The 21,744-nt window shown below is 40.9% G+C and overlaps 1 protein-coding gene across 1 annotated transcript in view; it reads left to right on the forward strand.

The window, feature by feature from the left end:
- LOC135705016 (dopamine D2-like receptor) overlaps positions 1-21,744 on the forward strand; it is a 191,067-nt gene that overhangs the window by 168,020 nt on the left and 1,303 nt on the right. The gene's annotated exons all lie outside the window — the stretch shown is intronic.

Raw genomic sequence — 21,744 nt, forward strand, 5'->3', positions numbered from 1 at the left:
CATCCGAATCAAATGATTCCAAACGATACGCATTCATAGAAATTAAGTTTAAATAGACAAAAGTAGAAAAATGGAACAATCTCACCAAATCAGTCCAACTGAATCCCTTGCAAGCAGTTATGTCACGCTTGGTGTAGTAGCTCCGATCATAGACCCGCCCTACGGGGATCAATCCTCTGGTCGAATGTAGTCGATTGCTCCATGACGCGAACACGAAGCGACCGCTCACAAAATCATACAACGCGTAAACAAACTGTAGCCATATTTCTGATCGATTGGTGATAAAATAATTGAAAATGGACCAGGGGCAGCTGAGTTATTAACGTTCAAAATCTTTCTTAATGTGTTACATGTTCCATTTTCGGTTTTCACAAAGTGTACCCCCATATAGAAATCAAAGACGTAGTCCTACGTCAAAAGTTCGGTTTCTCACTGATTTGTCGAAGTTCCACCTGTTGGTTCCATGATGGTCCTTGCAATTTTTCGGAGCAATTCAAAAATTTAAGATTTTTCGCTTCACTTTTCGCTTGAAACGTAGTAACGTTGAAAAGATATTTTTTGGACAGTAAAATTCTCGTGAGCTTCTCAATTGTGAGTTGTGCCAGTTTTGAGATTTATTAAGCATCGTAAACAATGACGCGTACGTAAAAGAGAATTGATATTGCCGTTGGATCATATGAAAAAGTGAAAGTGGCTTTAATTTGCATGTTAAGAAATGGAATTTTAGAAGATAAACGGATATTTTTCGAAATTGTAACGTAATAGCACCCACATATTTATGTGTTTCAAGGAAAATTAAAATCCAACGTTTTCTTCAAAATGTTTCGTATGTTCTGAACTCAACAACTTTTAGCAAGAACAGGAAAATGAGAGAGCTTTATTCTCACTTCCCACTTATAAATGCCCAACAGAGATGATCAGTAAGTGAATGATTTTGCTACTCTCTCCTTGTCATTTAATCTAACTGTCATGGATGGCTTTTATGAAGACGGTCTAGTGAGCTAGAGGTGTTGCCAAGTGATATGCTAGTTGACCGTCATTTCTGAGATGTGACGGTTATGCGAGGATGACCGTCAAGGTACAATAACCGTTATGACAATGCACAGCACTGGCGTAGTGTAAAATGGAGACCACACTGGGGAAGCATATTCTAAGATACTACGAACCAGCGAGCAGAATAGTGTCTTGAGGCAATAAACGTCGGTGAAACCAGAAGCATGACGACGAATGAAACCAAGCACAGTGTATGCTTTGGCAGTTACGATGCTTATGTGTTCGCAAAACGTTAACCTGGAATCGAGGGTAACGCCTAGATCGCCGATTGAGTTTACACGTTCTAGGGAATCCGGTCCCATGCAGTATGGATGAACAGTAACTCTATTGCTGCGGGTGATGGATATGACTTTGCATTTTTTGCTGTTGACTCGCATGCCGTTGTCACCGCACCAGACTAGCAAACGATTTATATCTTCTTGTACTGCAACACAGTCAGCAGGAGAAACAATTACACGAACAATTTTTAGGTCATCAGCATAAGACAGTTTGGACGATGAGAGCAGCTCACAGAAGTCATTCACATAGATGATAAAAATAAGAGGACCGAGAACACCGCCTTGTGGTACGCCAGATGGAATGTCGAAGGTCCTGGAGCGTACGGAATTTACCACAACGAAAGCATTGCGGTCAGACAGGTACGAGCTGAGCCATTCCGTGATCTAGGTGGGGAATCCAATTTGATTCATTTTGCTAATGATGAGGTTGTGCGGAACTGTATCGAAAGCTTTCGCAAAATCGACGTAAACCGAATCCACTTGCTGTTTTGATGCTATATCACGTGATATCGCTGACACATAACACATTAGGTTTGATGTCGTTGAGCGGTGATTCATAAAACCGTGCTGGCTGTTGGAGATAATCGGGGCAATAACTCTGCAGAGAGCTGTGTGGATCAGTTTCTCCAACATCTTACTGAGAGTGCAAAGTATGGATATACCACGATAATTGGTGACACATTTTTTATTTCCAGACTTGCGGCTCGGTACTATGGATGCCGTTTTCCATGCATTTGGGAACGTTCTGTCTTGGAGCGATCGGTTGAAAATAGCAGCGATGGGCGACGCAAGCGTAGCGGCACAGTTTTTCAACAACACAGGAGGCAGGCTGTCCGTTCCGGGTCCTTTCGTTGAATCGAGATTTTCGAGGACTTTCTGAACATCGTCTGGAGAAAACTGGATGCATTGTAGATTTATGTTATGAGACGGAATCTGCTCGAAGCCTGCTTGACGTTGAACGGGTGATGCTTTACTAAATACGCTCTCAAAGAAATCAGCAAAGAGATTAGCTGTCTCCGAGCATGAGCGAGAAGTGGTTCCTTCGAAGTTGACCGATCCAGGGATGCCGTAGTCAGCTTTGCGTTTCTTAATGAAATCCCAAAAGCGCGAAGGATTTTCCTTGACGGTTGTCTGTATCCTACACAAATAGTTTTCGTGTGTTGTAGAAAGAGTGAATTTGTACTCCAACTCAAGCTCAACGAGTCTAGCTTTATCGGACACATTTTTTGTTTGGAAAAACCTGTTACGCAGCTTACGAAGCTTGTTACGAAGCTTGTTACGATGCGTACGTAACTCTGCAGTCCACCAGGGATGGTTGAAAGCAGAAATCGGTGCTTGTGTCTTTCGAGGTACATGATGATTTATAACTTCAGAGAGAGATTCGTAGAAAGCTGATAACATCTGGTCTACTGAAGCATAACTTGATAATTGTTTCCACTCAATATTCATAAAAATATAATTCAACAAGTCAAAGTCGAATGCCAAATAGTCAAATTTGAAACATTTGTCCTGATCGTCAAGTACGGATGGTACAACACACTCGTCAAGTAGTAAAATGATTGGTGTATGATGATTATCAACAGTTAACAGCGATGCAGGTGCTGCAATCAGGTCAAGATACTCCGGGAGATTGGTGAACGCCAGGTCAAGGAGTCTTTCGTTCGTGTTGACAATGTTATTAATCTGCCTCAAGCCATTAGAAATCATAGCTTCTGTAAAGTTTCTCTCAGTATCAGTCAAGGCGTTTGAAGGAATAAAGCCATTAAAGTCCTCGTCAAGATGCCATCGCAGATTAGGAAGATTAAAATCACCGATCGATAGGATTATGCCAGTCTCCGATAAACGATCTGCCACTTGTTGAACGGCCCTTGCATGAGAGCATTTCCAGCCCAAAACGCAAACCGGTTGGACATGAGTGTTTCCGATTTGAATGAAACATTTCTCACGTGTTCGCTGCTACTAATGGTTGCATTTTTCATTTAAATATTATTTTTTCCTCCAGAGTAACTTTTGAAAAGGGCGTATAAAAAAATGGATTATTTTTTTTTCAAAAAATCATAACTTGAAAACTATTGATCTGATCAAAATGGCATATGAGAATAAGTTTTAGGTAGTTAAAATATCTTTGCGGAAAAAATACACTGAAAGAAAAACTTAGTAAATTAGTATTTAAAAAAGTAAAACGATGATTATCTCAAAACACCACCCCTTCGATCTTTATAAAAAAAAATTTCAAGAAAACTGAAAAAATGCCCTAATATTTGGTGAAGAGTGTTTGCTGGTAACTTTCTTAAAAAAAAAATTATAATTTTTGAAATTTTTGTTGGTTTTTACAAGTTGATGAAATTGCATATTTTTTAGTAAAATAGTAATTTATTTGGATTCTACGCATAATTTTCAAAAACTTTGTATATAAACTTTTTTCCCAAGTCCAGCCGTTCTCAAGTTAATGCAATTAAAAAATAATTGTAATAATTTTCTACATTTTGGGCCATATTCAAATGTTAGTCGTGATGTCCAGCAACGAGATGTTTTTCCATGAATATATATTAAAAAACAAACAATTCATTCTCAAATATGGTAGCTGTCAGACTTACCCGTTTCTATTTAGACGCAGCTGAAAAGAAACAAGTTTATAAGTAAATACTCTCAAATATACCCAAATAATCAACAAACCCACTCATGTGTCTTTTTTCTGTCCTCTATTAGTTGTATACCTGGATAGAATTGTGTTTGTCATAACAGAGGCTCAAAACATAAACAGGTAAACAAATATGTTATTAAACCTGTAATTGAGATAAATTCTCTAGGTACTTCTCTGACGTATACCATATTGTGCCTTAAGAGCTCATCCCGCGATATCACAACTAGATAAAAAGGCACCCCGTGGAGGCTTCTTACACTCAATGGCCTAAAATGTTGAAAATTGTTATAATTATATTTTTTTTTAATTCGCATTAACTTGAGAACGGCTGGACTTAGGAAAAAAAAATTCTATATCCAAAGTTATCGAAAATTATGCGTAGAATCCAAATAAATTATTGTTTTACTAAAAAATATGCATTTTCATCAACTTGTAAAAATCAACAAAAATTTAAAAAACTATAGATTTTTTTTAAGTAAGTTACCAGCATACACTTTTCACGAAATTTAAGGGTATTCCATCAATTTTCTTGAAAAAAAAAATTATAAAGATCGAAGGGGGGGGTGTTTTGAGATAATCATCGTTTTACGTTTTTTTAATACTAATTTACGAAGTTTTTTCTTCAGTGTATTTTTCCGCAAAGATAATTTAATTACCTAAAACTTTTTTTCATATACCATTTTCATCAGATCAATTTTTTTCAAGTTATGATTTTTTGCAAAAAATTAATCCATTTTTTATACGTCCTTTTCAAAAGTTACTCTGGAGGAAAAATCATATTTAAATGAAAAATGCAACCATTAGTAGCAGCGAACACGTGAGCAATGTTTCATTCAAATCAGAAGGGGTCGAGACAAAATTGACATTTTTTAACGATTTGAGCTGGAAATGCTCATGAGCAATATATAGCTCGGCACTCGAGCTAGGTGGAAGATAGATAGCCACTACATAAAGAGAATGAGATTGCAATTTTATGTAAACTGCAATTTGCTCAAGATTTACACAGTTAGCTATCGAAATAGGTTCACACTCCAGGTAGTTTTTGGTTGCAATCAGTACTCCACCGCCCCGCAAATGAGGGCTGGTTAACTCATTGCGATCACGGCGGAAGAAAACGTAATCCAATGAAATTTCACTGCTGTCAATATCAGCACGGAGCCATGTTTCCGTAAAGACAAGTACTTCATAGTCACAGCTGGACAAAAGCAGACGGAGCTGAGCAATTTTTGTGCGCAAACCTCTGGCATTCTGATAATACACAGAAAACATGCGATCGGTGGTACGGTTTGCTGCGGAGGGCGCAACGGGACTCGGCGGCATGCTTGAAGAGATGATGTCAGGTGCAGCAGTTACTGTGAGAGATGATTCAGCAGCTTCGATAGCGCCAATATCCGAGTGAAAACCGGAAACTCAACTCAAGCTGACGACTTCCCACTTGACGATGCCGGTTATCGTTATCACTCAACCGTTAGATCGAACGGGTATCGTCAGCATTTGCTGTTGAAGGGGGGTCTGGTACCGTTGTGCACACACCCTTGCTTGAATTTCCTTCAGTCATATCATCCTGCTCCAGCACGTCCAGCACAGCCAGCTTGGTCAACGGCCGCTGAAGTACACACTTAGAAAAATTGATTTAAATTTAGGTGTTCTGAGACTGACATATACGAGCGTCAATTTTGACATAAAGTTGAGTCACAATAGACGTGAAATTCAGCTCAAACAAATGTACTTTTGAATTTTTCAGTCTCGGAGCACTTAATTTTACATGACATTTTTATTTACGTCTCATCCTTTATGTCAAAGATGGATTCCGTCACTTTTTTTTAATAATTACTTTATTTGTACAGGCTCAATCGAATAAACTTTACAGAGCCGAGTTATCCTTTCCGTTGTACATTATTGCTGTCTTATATTTAAAGTTAAAGGAACTGGACCGAGTACTCGCGGTTGTCTCGAGGTTAGTTGAGATTAACAATTTTTTGGATGGGAAAAGGGAAGAAGGAGGTTTGAAATGTGGTTTACGATACAACTATTTAATTAATCCTAAAGCATGAAATTATTTCTATTCATCTTGAAAACAAAAATTGAAAAAAAAAACCCACACGTACGCAATACAAACTAAACACAAGGTTAATCAAACTTACAATCTTAGGTTAATATCCTAAAAGTAAACATATATGAGTTTCATAAACTCCAGATCACGTCTAGCCAAAATATCCCGAACTGGAACATTAGGTTGTCTACCTCGAGCCCGAAGGGAATCATAAAAATGTGAAAAACGTTCTTGCAGAATCAACATGGCCAAACTTTGCAGAGTATAATGACAGAGCAATCATAGGACGATGATGCTCTGGAATTCTGCGGATTTCCTGCGTCATAGATAAATCAAAATTCACTGAATTGCCGAAATCAGAGAAGACTACACGATTGGGAATATTTCTTGAAGGGCTGACATCCTGTGTTAAATATAAGTAGTACAAAGTCATAAAACAGATTTGAGGATTTAGCTCCAGAAGCTTCTCAAAGTACTTCGCAACGGGTGAGGAGCCTCAGAGATAACTCTGAAAAACGGACGGATAGTGGCAACATGCCCGCCAGCACTTCGAGACTCATAGTATGAGTCGAGTGCATGCATCCTAACGCGATACGAAGACAACGATACTGGATCCGTTCCAGCTTGATGATGTGCGTTTTAGCTGCCGACTGGAAGCAAAAACTACCATATTCTAGAACCAATAAAATCGTTGTCCGGTACAACGTCAGAAGATCTTGTGGATGGGCTCCCCACCCCGTTCCGGTAATTGATCGAAGGAAATTGTTCCTTAGTTGGCATTTTCGTCTCAGATACTCAATGTGGGATCTCCAGGTGCATTTGGAATCGAACCAGACCCCGAGATATTTGAAAGACATAGAATGAGTGATCGGTTTACCCAAAAGTTGAAGCTTCAGTTGTGCTGAGCTACGACCAACTCAGTTTTCTCCGTGGAGAATTCGATACTTAGCTGAATAGCCCAAGTAGACAAATTGTCTAAGGTATCCTGTAAGGGTCCTTGCAGGTCGACCCCTTTGGGCCCTGTCATAAACACTACGCCGTCATCTGCAAGTTGTCTCAACGTGCAGTTGTCACTTAGACAATTGTCAATTTCTCTAACGTAGAAATTGTACAAAAGGGGGCTTAAACATGAGCCTTGGGGGAGACCCATGTAGCTAAATCGAAAAGCTGTAGAGTTTCCACGAGAAAAGCTCATATGTTTTCTGACAGCAAAGTGTACAAACAATTATTCATTAATGGAGACAATCCACAAGCGTGGAGTTTCTCTGAAATAACTTCAACGGATACTGAATCAAAAGCCCCCTTGATATCCAGGAACACAGAAGCCATTTGCTCTTTCTTAGCAAAAGTCAACTGAATTTCCGAGGAAAGCAACGCGAGACAGTCGTTCGTTCCCTTGCCCCTACGGAAACCAAATTGAGTATCTGAAAGAAGGTGGTTCGTCTGAACCCATTTGTCGAGGCGAAAAAGAATCATTAAAGGGTGATACGGTCAAAATTTGGTCAATATCAACTTGACGTATTTCTTTCAATTTTGCATTTAAAAAACCTGAACACCCCTCATTTTGAAGGTGTGTGTGTGTAGAATGTTGCTCCTATTTTGATTTTGGAATTCACTCTTCAGTTGTCAAAATGCCGTCCAAGCAAGAAGAGCAGCGTATCAAAATTTTGCTCGCGCATCGCGAAAATCCGAGCTACTCGCACGCAAAGTTGGCAAAATCGCTAAAAGTTGCCAAATCAACCGTTACAAATGTAATTAAAGTGTTTGGGGAACGTTTGTCGACAGCCAGGACGTCTGGATCGGGGGGAAATCGAAAACCGGAAGCCGCTGAGATGACAAAGAGAGTTGCCGGTAGTTTCAAGCGAAACCCTAACCTCTCTCTCCGAGATGCCGCAAATAAGCTGGGTGTATCGTCTACAACCGTGCATCGAGCCAAAAAACGAGCTGGACTATCGACTTACAAGAAGGTAGTGACTCCAAATCGCGATGATAAACAAAATACGACAGCCAAAGCGCGATCCCGGAGGCTGTACACGACGATGCTGACGAAGTTTGACTGCGTGGTAATGGACGACGAAACCTACGTCAAAGCCGACTACAAGCAGCTTCCGGGACAGGAGTTTTATACGGCAAAAGGAAGGGGAAAGGTAGCAGATGTTTTCAAGCACATGAAACTGTCAAAGTTCGCAAAGAAATATCTGGTTTGGCAAGCCATCTGTACCTGTGGCTTGAAAAGCAGCATTTTCATAGCTTCCGGGACTGTCAACCAAGAAATTTACGTGAAAGAGTGTTTGAATAAACGTCTGCTGCCTTTCCTGAAGAAACACGGTTGTTCCGTACTGTTTTGGCCGGATTTGGCATCTTGCCATTACGGTAAAAAGGCCATGGAGTGGTACGCCGCCAACAGCGTGCAGGTGGTTCCCAAGGACAAGAACCCTCCCAACACGCCAGAGCTCCGCCCAATTGAGAAATACTGGGCTATTGTCAAGCGGAACCTAAAGAAGACCAAAAAAAACTGCTAAGGGCGAGCAGCAGTTCAAGGCAAACTGGCTTTCTGCGGCGAAGAAGGTGGACAAGGTGGCTGTACAAAATCTGATGGCAGGGGTCAAGCGTAAGGCCCGGCAATTCGGATTTGGAAAAGCGGAAGCCTAACTGAATATTTTTCCTGAATTTTATACTAATTGAACTTGAAAAAGAAATTTTAATTGATTTTTTAAATAAACGATTTCACCGATTTACACGCGTTTTCCCTTGACCAAATTTTGACCGTATCACCCTTTATCTCCATCAATTTTCGAATGCACGACAGCATCGCTATGGGCCGATTGCTAATTGCCACACGAAAGGAGAGCGAGTGAAAGTTCGACCACTGAAAAAGGCTGACCGATTTTGTCTACCAAATTCGCGGTTTTGCGAGGAATCAACTGTGACGGCACGGAATCCAGACACACTTTTCGCGCGAATTTAAGAATCCATCAGTTCGAGTATTCCTCGCTTTCGTTGTTAGTAGACCGGTTACGCATTCTTCGCGCCGTACTCCAAAGCGTATTCATAGACGTTCCGCGCCACAACCCGTCTACAAACTGCCGTCAGTAACCACGTTTTTTGGCCTTGATGAGGCTCTTGAGTTCGCGTTCAAGAGATGTGTATGCGTCGAAATGCTCGCGTGTTCCGCGTTTCCGAAAAAGTTTAAACGCGTCGGACTTTTTACGGTAAACCTCCACGCATTGTTGATCCCACCAGAGCGATGGTGTTTTCTTACGGATTGACGATTGCGGCACCGGTCGTGTTTGAGCTTGAAGTGCGCTGTCGACGATGAGATTAGAGAGGAAATTATATTCCTCCAACGGCGGAAGCTCTTCCACTGACGATACTGTATCGTCTATCGCGGATTGGAACTTAGTCCAATCGATGTTACGGGTTAGATCATACGCGACGTTAACGGATTCTGACGAGTTGAACCCACTGGCAATCGAAATTTTGATCGGCAGATGATCACTACCGTGCGGATCCTGGATTACATGCCAAGAGCAATAAAACGATAGTGAATTAGAGCAAAAGGTGAGGTCTAATCTGCTACCATTCGAGGATGGACCAGCCAAACGTGTTACTTCTCCATTGTTCAGTATTGTCATGTTGAAGTTGTCGCAGAGATCATAAATCAAAGTAGAACGGTTATCATCGTACAGCTCCCCACAGCCTGTACCGTGGGAGTTAAAATCTCCCATGATCAACCATGGAGCGGAAAGTACCGCACATATGTCGAAAAGTTGTTTGCGATTAGCAGAGACTCTAGGAGCAATATATACAGAAGCAATAAAAAGGCTCTTACCTTTAATGGTAGCCTGACATGCGACAATTTCAATACCGGGGAATTCGGGAAGATTCACTCTATAGAAGGAATGGCACTTTTTGATCCCCAAAAGTACCCCTCCTCCACGTGAATCCTCACGATCCAATCGAATAATGTTAAAATCATAAAAAGGGAGATCAATTTCTGAAGAGAGCCATGTTTCACAGAGGGCAAATGCATCGCAATTATTGTTATGGACTAAATACTTGATCAAATCTAATTTCGGAATAAGGCTTCGACAATTCCACTGTAGAACAGTGATTAAATCCCCGACCTCGTACGATTCCGTCACGTTTAAAATAAGGTTTTTCTAAGTGTGTACACCCGTCACAGCCTTCACATTTGCACTTCGTATGCGTCCATCCTTCTCCGAATACACCTTCTCAACGACTTCTTGTTCCCAGCTATTCCTCCTTACCTCGTTCACGACTACGACCAAGTTTCCAACTTGATTCGGTTTCACTTCTCCGAACCACTTCGGCTGCCGTGAGATGACTGGAACTTATTCTTTTGTCCACCGATTCCAAAGGCGGTCAAGCATGACTTTAACGTGGTTCCAAATCGAACGTATAGCCGATGTAATATTCTACGGAGCTACGGCTCGTTGACATACTCCATTGGAGCTTAGAAGTAAGAAGTGGTTCGGGGAAAGTGCTTCATTTTCCACCGAATCCAGGGGAAGGTCGGTAAGCGCACGAGTTTTCACCATCGACACTGGCTCCGCCAACGCCGTGATGAAGGTCTCTTCATCTGGATTCCTTGGCATCTCCATGGCAGCCAAACCAGCCTTCACCGAACGCACCAATCTTTCCCAAATGCCTCCCATATGCGGAGCATACGGAGGGTTCAGCTTCCACTACATTGCTGCATCCGTGAACGTTGCGGTTAGTTCATGATTAACCTTCTTGATTTCATGCTGCAGTTCCTTTCGAGCTCCCTGGAAATTCGTTCCCTGATCCGAATAGATCTTCGAAGGTGCACTATGCTGAGCGATGAATTTTCGCATGACTAACTTCCATGCTTCCGTAGACAAGGTGAACGAAACCTCTAAATGGGCTGCCCGCGTTGCGAGGAAGGTGAATAATGCCACCCAGCGTTTCACAGTACCACGCCCAAATCCTACGGTATTTAACCACTTCATTCGAGCAGTTAAAATGACGTTTATTACCACTCGAACTTTGAAATAAAACATTATTTTGAGATTTTCTAGAACCACGAGAAAAGTAGCCAACATTTGTGCGTTTCATAAAAAAAATAGAAATTAGTTGGTCCACTTTCGTGAAATCGCTGGTAGAAAGTCACGCCAAGACTGCTCAATTGGTTCAAAATAGTTCAAACCAGTAAAGGTGAACGGCCTGACGTACGGAGTTAGACGCGCTTCTGGAAGTTGGCTCATACGGGGAGGCTGCGGAATCGTCTTGCGCACCTTGCACTAGCAACACCTCTTTTCCACCTTTCCTATCGCCTGCCTGATCTCGTTCACGATCGTCTCTTTATTTGCATGGCCAAATTTCCGATGAAAGCTATCGATGATCAATGCGGTCACGTAATGGGTTTTGGGTAATATCGTAGGAAACATTGCTAGGGAGCAGCACCGATCCTTCCGTCCTTTCGGATTACGCCATCAGCTCCAATGAATGGACACTAGACTGATGCAAAATTTGACTTTTTCGCTCCACAGTGCTTAAATGGTTTCAAATCGGGTCCTGATTAGCCTCCCAAAGTTACAACTCATTTGGTTAGAAACAGACTTCGCACAAGCCATTTGAAGTTTACATGTAAATTACTAAAGGGTGATACGGTCAAAATTTGGTCAATATCAACTTGACGTATTTCTTTCAATTTTGCATTTAAAAAACCTGAACACCCCTCATTTTGAAGGTGTGTGTGTGTAGAATGTTGCTCCTATTTTGATTTTGGAATTCACTCTTCAGTTGTCAAAATGCCGTCCAAGCAAGAAGAGCAGCGTATCAAAATTTTGCTCGCGCATCGCGAAAATCCGAGCTACTCGCACGCAAAGTTGGCAAAATCGCTAAAAGTTGCCAAATCAACCGTTACAAATGTAATTAAAGTGTTTGGGGAACGTTTGTCGACAGCCAGGACGTCTGGATCGGGGGGAAATCGAAAACCGGAAGCCGCTGAGATGACAAAGAGAGTTGCCGGTAGTTTCAAGCGAAACCCTAACCTCTCTCTCCGAGATGCCGCAAATAAGCTGGGTGTATCGTCTACAACCGTGCATCGAGCCAAAAAACGAGCTGGACTATCGACTTACAAGAAGGTAGTGACTCCAAATCGCGATGATAAACAAAATACGACAGCCAAAGCGCGATCCCGGAGGCTGTACACGACGATGCTGACGAAGTTTGACTGCGTGGTAATGGACGACGAAACCTACGTCAAAGCCGACTACAAGCAGCTTCCGGGACAGGAGTTTTATACGGCAAAAGGAAGGGGAAAGGTAGCAGATGTTTTCAAGCACATGAAACTGTCAAAGTTCGCAAAGAAATATCTGGTTTGGCAAGCCATCTGTACCTGTGGCTTGAAAAGCAGCATTTTCATAGCTTCCGGGACTGTCAACCAAGAAATTTACGTGAAAGAGTGTTTGAATAAACGTCTGCTGCCTTTCCTGAAGAAACACGGTTGTTCCGTACTGTTTTGGCCGGATTTGGCATCTTGCCATTACGGTAAAAAGGCCATGGAGTGGTACGCCGCCAACAGCGTGCAGGTGGTTCCCAAGGACAAGAACCCTCCCAACACGCCAGAGCTCCGCCCAATTGAGAAATACTGGGCTATTGTCAAGCGGAACCTAAAGAAGACCAAAAAAAACTGCTAAGGGCGAGCAGCAGTTCAAGGCAAACTGGCTTTCTGCGGCGAAGAAGGTGGACAAGGTGGCTGTACAAAATCTGATGGCAGGGGTCAAGCGTAAGGCCCGGCAATTCGGATTTGGAAAAGCGGAAGCCTAACTGAATATTTTTCCTGAATTTTATACTAATTGAACTTGAAAAAGAAATTTTAATTGATTTTTTAAATAAACGATTTCACCGATTTACACGCGTTTTCCCTTGACCAAATTTTGACCGTATCACCCTTTATGGGAAATCTCAACTTTTTGTTCATTTCCTTCTAGTCTTTTTCCATATTGAGCTGCGAAACAGTTCGATAGCCATTTTTATAGAAAATATTCTCAGCTACAACATTACTGAAGATCGTTTCTATGTAAAACGAGACAGGAAAAAGTTATTAATTATTTAAGAGATTGGTAAACTTATGACATGATCATAATAGCTCATCGCGCTGTTAAGAATCTCAGAATCCAGAAGTGGCAGCTTGTTCATCTTCCTCAAGCAGATTTCTCGGAATCGCCGCACGTACCCTACAGTCCTAAGCAATCTTTCCCATTTGGATGTTGACTGCCCGTATCTCCTCAGAAATTGTACATTCCACTTCCTGGTCCCTCCACTCTAGCTCATCTTTGTAAAGGAATTCTGGGCCTTGAAACCACCTACTATTTACGGTAGCATTTGGGCCGTTTCCTCACTTCGTGGCGTCGTCCGATCAGATCGAAGCCAAGCCAGGACATTTATCGATTCACTTCAGAATATTTTCCATGTGATCGGAAGGGTGTAGATGGCAATGATGGTTTTCATCAGCCTTGAACCTATGACAGCAGCTTACAGCTCTAGTCTCGGTACAGTTCCACGATCAACGATCCGGAAGTAGGCAGCTGCCGCATAGGCAGATATACTTGCATCCACAAAAACGTGTAGTTCCAGAGACTCGAAGGCTTCTGGACCATATCCCGGCAAATAGCAGCGTTCTATTCGCACATGTCTCTGATCTTGGAGTGCTAGAACCCACCATTGCCTCAATTGGAAGATTTCCTCTGGAATTTTTTTATCCCATCCAAGTGTCCAAGTGGGTAGAATACGCTCATGAATAGGCTTAGAAGTTCCCTTTTGGTAGAATAGGATATTCCGTTCAACAACAGGTGGAAAAGAAAAATAAGTCTTCTTGAGGTAGCCAGTTCATGCCCAAAACTGAGCCGCTAGATTTCCCCACCACGAAGTTGTTCGTCAATTCGGTTGGTTCTTCACCAATCCTCTTGAGTACTTTTGTAGAATTGGACAGCCAATGGCGAAGTTCGAATCTTCCCGTTCCGCGTTAATGTACAGTTTTCACCTCCTCTACCAGTTATACTGCTGCTTCAACTGTGTCAACGCTGAATTAATATTTTCCATTGGATAGGTGATTCCGGCCTGATGGCCTCCTCCTTTTCCGAAATCGACACTCAGGGAATGTCCGAAAACTTCAGGAAAGTTCCGAGAGGTTCATGACAATTTCGGAAACGTAAGGAAAGTTACATGAACATCAGAATATTGTGAGAACATTTCCGTGCTTTTTAATGGCAGTTTCGAGAACTTTTAAAAATAAAAAAAAAAAATCAGGAAGATCAGCGATCTTCAATGATAATTTTCCAATTGTGAGAGGACTTTATAAGTTCCGAAATCTTCAAGAAAGTCCAGAATCCTTCAGAGAAGATAAGAGATTTTCTGGTAGTTTCATTATAATCAGGGAAGTTCCGAGAACTTCGAACATGATCAGAGATCTTCAAAATAGCCCCAATAGCTTCAGGAAAATTACAAGAACATTCAAGATGTTCCGAGGAATTTTGAAATATGGTGTTTTTCCCGAATTCTATTGGAAGGGTTTTCCAAGCTTCTTCTGGCTTCCCCTGCAAATGGATATTTCTGGAATTTGCTTCCGATTTGAAACATTTCCTTGCCCAATTTTTTCCGAAAGTTTCTTTAAACTTTTGTCAGAAATTTCTCAATATTTTTCATGGAAGTTCCACTGATATTTTCCAACTTTTCTTATAACTTCATGAGAACTTCTTTATTATTTATCTGGAAGTTTTTCGGCTTCCTTCAGAAGCTAATTGAAGCATTCCCCGAAAATGTCTTGCAACTTCTCCTGGAATGTAAATTATTAATTCAATTTTCGTTTAAGTTTTCGCCATCAAAATCGACAAAAATTAAAAAAAAAACAATAAAATAAAAAACCGATAATTACCGATTTTGTTAAAAAAAAAACTTTGATACCAATAAGCTTGAAAACAATCTGTCAACACTGTTGCGCACAACCATTTGTTTTCTAGTCATTCATAAGTTTTAGTTAATCAACTCGTAAAACAATGTCAGCAGCTATTCGATTTCCGACATCCCTTCATATTTCTACCCATTTGGTTTAGCGCAGTAGAGAAAATAAATAAAAGTACTAAAAAATCTGAACAGAGAATAACCAATACTTAAAACAGGAATATATGATCCTGTATTACGTATAAAAACGTAAATAACTCTTGATCGGCGAAAGATATTGACAAGCTTTGTTCAGCAAAAATTTGCGCCTTCTTAAGATCTAAAAGTTATTTTAAGACACCTTTGCTGAGAAATTTGAAATAAGAAAACTAGAGCAAAACAACTGTTTTTTTTAGAGCCACTCTAACTTAATTCAAGAAAATAGCTCTAAACTGGGTAATTTAAGAGATACAAAAAAGATTTTTATACAAAGTTGCTTGAAATTAGCTCAGCTATAACTTTGCCACAGAATGTATTCCTTAATTTATTCAAACAAAAAAGTTAGATTTTTGATTTTAATGATAGTAGGAACCACCCTAGAATTCATTGTTATAAAAATGAGGACCTAACTATAAAGTGAACCCTACACGATTGCTTTTATTGACAATAATCGTATGGTCAATACATTAAATATTGATGTTAATACATCGGTATTGACAATATTTCTGTATTCACATCATCAATATTAATGTAAATAATTCCCCTTCGCTTCAATATATTGATACGTGTGGGGTTCGCTTAAGGAACAACTTTGTAGAAGAGATTTTTAGTCTAAAGTTTCAATTTCAGGCTCAAAACATATCATTCCACCTAAATCTGCATTCTGGACCACTGTGCAGTGGGTGGACGGCAACAGCAACACGCTCTTCCGAAGTGGGTGATTGGTGTATATTTAATAATCCTGGTAGATGATCCCTTGAGCTCATAAGTTTTATAAGATTGCGTAATGCTTTTTAGCCAAAAGAAATCGAAATGAATTTCATAGATTCACCTTATGAAAATAATGTTGACAAAAATATTGAAGGGGGACAGCTTTTTAGCCAAAAGAAATCGAAATGAATTTTATAGATTTACCTTATGAAAATAATGTTGACAAAAATATTGTAAGACTGGAATCGAACGAACCATGGACTTTATGAGACCAATGCTTTGACCACTCGTCTATTAGCTCAATTCAAATGGATGATGCTAAAGGCGTATAAGAGCTACCTTGTGTAAGACGATAGATAATCTTTCAGAAGTCGCCCAAAGAAATTTCCTACGAGCAGCAAGCGTGTTTTCCGAGATCGAAAACACTCGGCTTTGGTGCTTGCCGAAGCATCCATACACCGGTGCAAACAATTATGCACGGGCACCGGTACCGGTGCCTTGTTTGCTGCGTTTGGTGTTTTCTATCGAGCACTGGTACAGAGCGTAAAACTCAATGCTCTTGGTGGTGTGTTTGTAGGCAAAACTGCCACCCGTGCAAAAGGGTTCGGTGTTTTTACCATGGCTGCGTGCACAGATCTCCCCTTTCCGCTAGTCTTTTTTTTTTCCTTTGGTTTGTTTTTTTCCGTCGATCTTGTTTTCCGTGCTGAGCACCAATGCTGCCGACGTGCCAGGAAGGCAGCTCCCACACCTGGACCCTACCTATCGACCCATCAACTCATGAACCGGGGACCAACGGCTTTACTTCCCATCCGAAGGAAGGCGTGATCAGAGATGTTATGCCTCAGAACATCCCGGCGGCGCCGACTGGGATTGAACTCAGGCCTGCTGGGGTGAGAGGTAATCACGCTTACCACTACACCACCGGCGCCGTTGTTTCCGCTAGTCTTGGTTTGCGTGGGCCTTCTTCGGTTCACGGGAAAATGGGCCTAACAAGTTGTTTATAAAAGTTGATAGGCTCTTATCTAAAGTTACGTGCAGGGCGTCACAATATCAGCTTCAATCGACCAAATCGATGCGACGAAGAGACTGCTGGCTTTCCTTTTCTGTTAAAGTCGAAAAGCTTCGCAGCATTCTAGAACCTCAGTCGGCGTGCACAAACAAATGTTCAATCGCTTGTCTCTCTTTCTCCCGTCGCTCCATTGGTCTTCCTTTCAAGCTTCGGTGAAACGGATGAGCGAAAGAGCGCTCGACTTTGATAGTTTTCTCTTTCATGAAACATATCAACAGAGATTTCATGACGTATATGACGGAAAATGAAATAACACATTTAAAGCATTTCTCACGTGAAAACACTTGAAGATTACACGTAATATGTTTAATTTATCTTCCATCCATATATTTATCTAAAAAAAAATGATCGAAAACGGGACATAACGCATTTTAAACAAATTGAAAGAGCGGTGATAGAGTGTTCGTGAAAGGGAATTGAAAGCCATAATGAAGTTTCGTTTAACTAGAAAATCGACGTTAGTTACATTGAAAGCGATGAGCAAAGCAACAACGAGAAGTTCCACAGCCAGCCTTTCCTTCTAAGCATCCTGCTTTTTTATTTTCGTTTCTTGCTAATAGTCTAGCTAGGCGATATAGAAATGAAGCGTCGAACACGTATGTATGAGAGAAACAAAACACGAGTTCATTTTAGAGCTTCGAAAATGTAGAGCCCTGGTTACGTGAGTATTACGCGAGTATGTGTTCATTTTTTGTAAACACGGCACCGCTCAATCTGTTTATAAACGCTTTGAATTTTATTAAAAAAAAAAATAAATAAATTTAAAATAAATCTAATTTTATTTTAAAAAACGTCGAGGAAATGCGTGGAGAATGGATGTTGCTCGTGGACATCGCAGAAGTGTGGTTTACATCTCACTGCAGTCTGTAAAATTATCTAGAAAATCTACCCAAGAAAAAAATGACGTCCACGTTAACAGTACCACTGAACTGTTATCCGATTGAGGTTAACCCCGACGGTGCATGTATGTAATTTCCCCGAAAAGTGCCGTGGTTCATGAACTGGACACAAGTGAAGGGTGTCGGATCGAAGCCAAGGGAAGCTAAGCGTCTTTCACTTCCCGGCTAACCACCAAGGATCTCCAAACACCCGCCGGTCTCACTGCGGTGGCTCAGCCAGTAGAGCCATTCTCGCCACCGCAGTTAGGAGCCAAGGAGAGTCCAAGCAGCCGGAACCGAAAAAGTGTTCACCTGGGTATCCACTGCGGTGACTACCGGGATCATCTACGGCGAGTATTTGATTCGATGATTCGTCACCATCGTCGCCGGGGGGTTCCGATAAAGAAGCCTCGCTCATCCCCCCGCTAAACGCCAAGGACCGCTGCTAGGCAGCTAGAAGTGTAGCCAGGAGAAAACGCTCAGCACAGACCGTTTCTGGAGTAGCATTGGGCGATCTTGAGGCAAGAATCAATCTTAGTGAATCGATGTTTTTTTTTTTGAAAATAATCGATTCACCGATTTAATTAATCATTTTGAATCGATATATTTTTCAAAATGGCACAGAAATGTTTCAAATATAACGGATCATAGGAAAGTTGGTGCAAATTAACGCCAAGTATAAAGTTGATATTACGATACATAAGCTATCTAGTTATGGCATTTCACTTGTAATAGTCATTTAGTGTGATGATTGATATAATTTAGAAATAAATTGTGTAATACGTACGCAGTAAAAGTTGTGAGTTTAACATACATATATCATGCGAAAGTAGTAAATAGTAAATGACTATTTTTAATTTTATTTGTCATGTGGAAGTTTTGCTCAGGATACTCTATTAGGTGAGTGATTTAACAGGTTATAATATTTGTTTTATTGGTATTAAATGAACGATTTAAAAAACAAAAGATTAATACATGAAACAAAACGATTAGATGGTCGGAGTGTAAAAGTACTCAATTCAGAGATCCCAAAAGTCATCCAAGAAGGCGCAAGAAAACTAATTGAGCCATGCGTTTAGCATTCAGCCGATATCTATTATGTGTAGTTTCATCAGTTTTAGAGAATAGCCTCTCTGACGAAACACTTGTTACTATTTGAGCAATGGGGATATTCACTACGGATTTTCTCTTATGCTTGAAAAGTATCGACAGAACATGGGAAAACAGGCTGATGCAAGAAAGATTTGTTCATATCATCGTATACTCTTTCGGTGCTATAGATTTGCTTAGACACTATTTTAACTGCCCGAGCGTGAGCTGAAGACTCCAGGCACAGTCTCTTGAAACGGGGGTCGAGGAGCGTTGCAACAGCAAATGTATCCACCAGCTCAACGTATTTGAACCTCTCGTCAAACTGCACCATTTAAATCGAATGAGCGCGAGCAAGAGGGAAACAGATTAGTGGGAAAACAAACCGTCCGTTCTAAATAGAGAAAGACAATTAAACGTCAAAAAGGTCTATAATCATCTCTGGAGCCCCAAACTTTCGCTTTCTCGTTCTTGCCTACTGAACTGTCACACTGGTTGTTTGGCAGAATCCATGTTCAAGGCAAGTGATTTGCAAAGGTGAGCCGACGTGAACAACAACCGCCGCCGCCGTCATCGAAGGGCCCCACCGTGTGTCACCGAGAATCAGCGAGGAGAAAGAGAAGGTCAGATTAGTCAATAGACGTTTTAAATTGCATTATCTTTCTTTCTCTTTTCTATCGTTAACGCCCAAAATCCATACGTCTTTGGGTGAAGTATCCTGCTCGTAGCCGGGAGTGCCGGGTTAAATCGGGTGATTAAGCCTTAACTTACACTATACGGTGACGGAAATCAACTGATCTCCCGTCTCCCGTCTCCCGATCTGGTCATCGCTTGACCTATGGTCGCCTAGCCCAAATCTCCCTCGCGCGCTGTGCAGAAGTCTACCTACGGTCGGCGACAATCGGTGATTCGAACAGTTGCACTCTCTCGGGTACTATCGGTCCCAGCAGACGGACGTGACACTCGCTACTGCACAGTGAGCAGCTGTGCAGGGCCATCCTCTTATTGTTCGCTGTTATTTGTTCGCCTGAGTTCTAGAGCAGACGTGATAGCCAGCCAACTGTCCACGGCAGCACAGGACAGATGTGACGTGTCACTCCTGCCTTTGCACAACGAGGGTTTGTGCAGGGCTTATCAACCTCCTGGGACGAGCTGGATGGGGCTCCAGCGTCCTTACTCTGCTGTAGTTCGTTTAGCCGCAATATCTCTCCCTTGGGTTCGATAATTAACGTTTCCAGGGCACACCACGAGGAGGCGAACTACTTCATGCCCCAAGTGGGTGGTTCAGTCTCAAACAACACGTTTGTAACATGTTATAACATTATAGTCAGAACAAGGCATTATCAGTTACAATACATCATCACAGCATTGATTGATACAAATTATATTTGTTTGCTGTGTACATATTAAAATGATGAGCGGTGGTAGAAAGGGCACAAATTAGTGATTCATTACCACGTTTAAAAACTTTTTCCAACAAAAGAAAAATCACACTAAACAAGCAAAATAAATCCCTAAAAAATACTGCTTTTTTGTGAATATCTCATACGGATCCGTATTTCTGCGAAATACAATCAATTTTATCATAGATCTACGTAAAATTTGGCAGAACCGACATCAATGACTTGCATCTGTTTTCTTTTTGTTCAACACAGCTGACGTGTTGACAGGACGAGGGAAAAGCAATTGGAGAAAAAAAGGATACTCCGGTTGCACATCAATGCTTGGGAATGTGGATAGAGGATGCTAGTGTGCATGCAAAATACGATTGACGATATTTTTTGATGAATTGTCTTTTATGAGTTATGTTTGTTTGTCTGTGATACTACCGAGGTACATAGAATTTCGAACGTTGAGACTTTAGTACCTCAATTGCAACAATTAATTCTCTTTATATTTAGATAAGATTTAGTTTTAGTTTACAGTGCTGGCATCACAGACAAACAGACGTAACACTTCAATGTGTATCTTCGTTTACGCATTTAACGATTTATTTGAATATTATAAGCTTCGCGGACTACTCAACGCAGCGCTGGCATCGGATCACTATTAAGTTTCTATACATTCTATAGAACTTTTATGCAATATTGTTTGCGAGTTAGCGAGCAAGCTTGTTTTCCGCGGGAAGCCCGAGAGATGTCGTTACTGAGGTCCTACACACCAAACAAATATGAATTTTAATGGTGATGTAAATATCCATGCATGCAAAATTGAAGCATGTAAACTTCCTTTTTACGTAAACTAGCAACTTGCAAGAAATATTGCTTACAAAGATGGATGGTTGCATACAATATTTAGAATTTTTATGAAATGACTCATAAGTTTACACGATCTGTAATGTGAATTTGTATGGTATGTGACGCTCCATTTATGTGCATCATAGTGACAGAAATTTACACTACTTTTTCGAACTGTGTATGTTTTGAGATACTATGTTTTCAAGAAAAACTTTTTCAAAGAGTAACGTATGTTTGTCTGTACTGAATTTCCAAGGCAGGATCAATGTAAAAACACTTAGATATATATCGTAATATTTTAGGCTGGTAAGTTACTGTAGTAACTGGAGCACCTAGCCCAAGTAACAATTTGGGTTTTTTGAGGGTTCTGTAGACCATGATTTGGACATAAAATGTTGTTTTTTACACTATTCATTATTTTACGGGCACTCACCGCTTCTTTTGGGCTGATCTTCAAATAATTGAACTGATGTTTGTTTCGAGAATACGACGTTCACCATTTAAGCTTGCCCGCTGTACTCACTGCGATTTGCCCCATAGGGTGTGAGGCAAGTCAAAATAATTAAAAATTTTCCGAAAAACAAA

The sequence above is a fragment of the Ochlerotatus camptorhynchus genome, unplaced genomic scaffold (assembly GCF_037179485.1).
Source record: "Ochlerotatus camptorhynchus isolate MF236.1 unplaced genomic scaffold, CSIRO-AGI_Acam_v1.1 ptg000256l, whole genome shotgun sequence".
Taxonomy (NCBI): Eukaryota; Metazoa; Arthropoda; class Insecta; order Diptera; family Culicidae; genus Ochlerotatus; species Ochlerotatus camptorhynchus.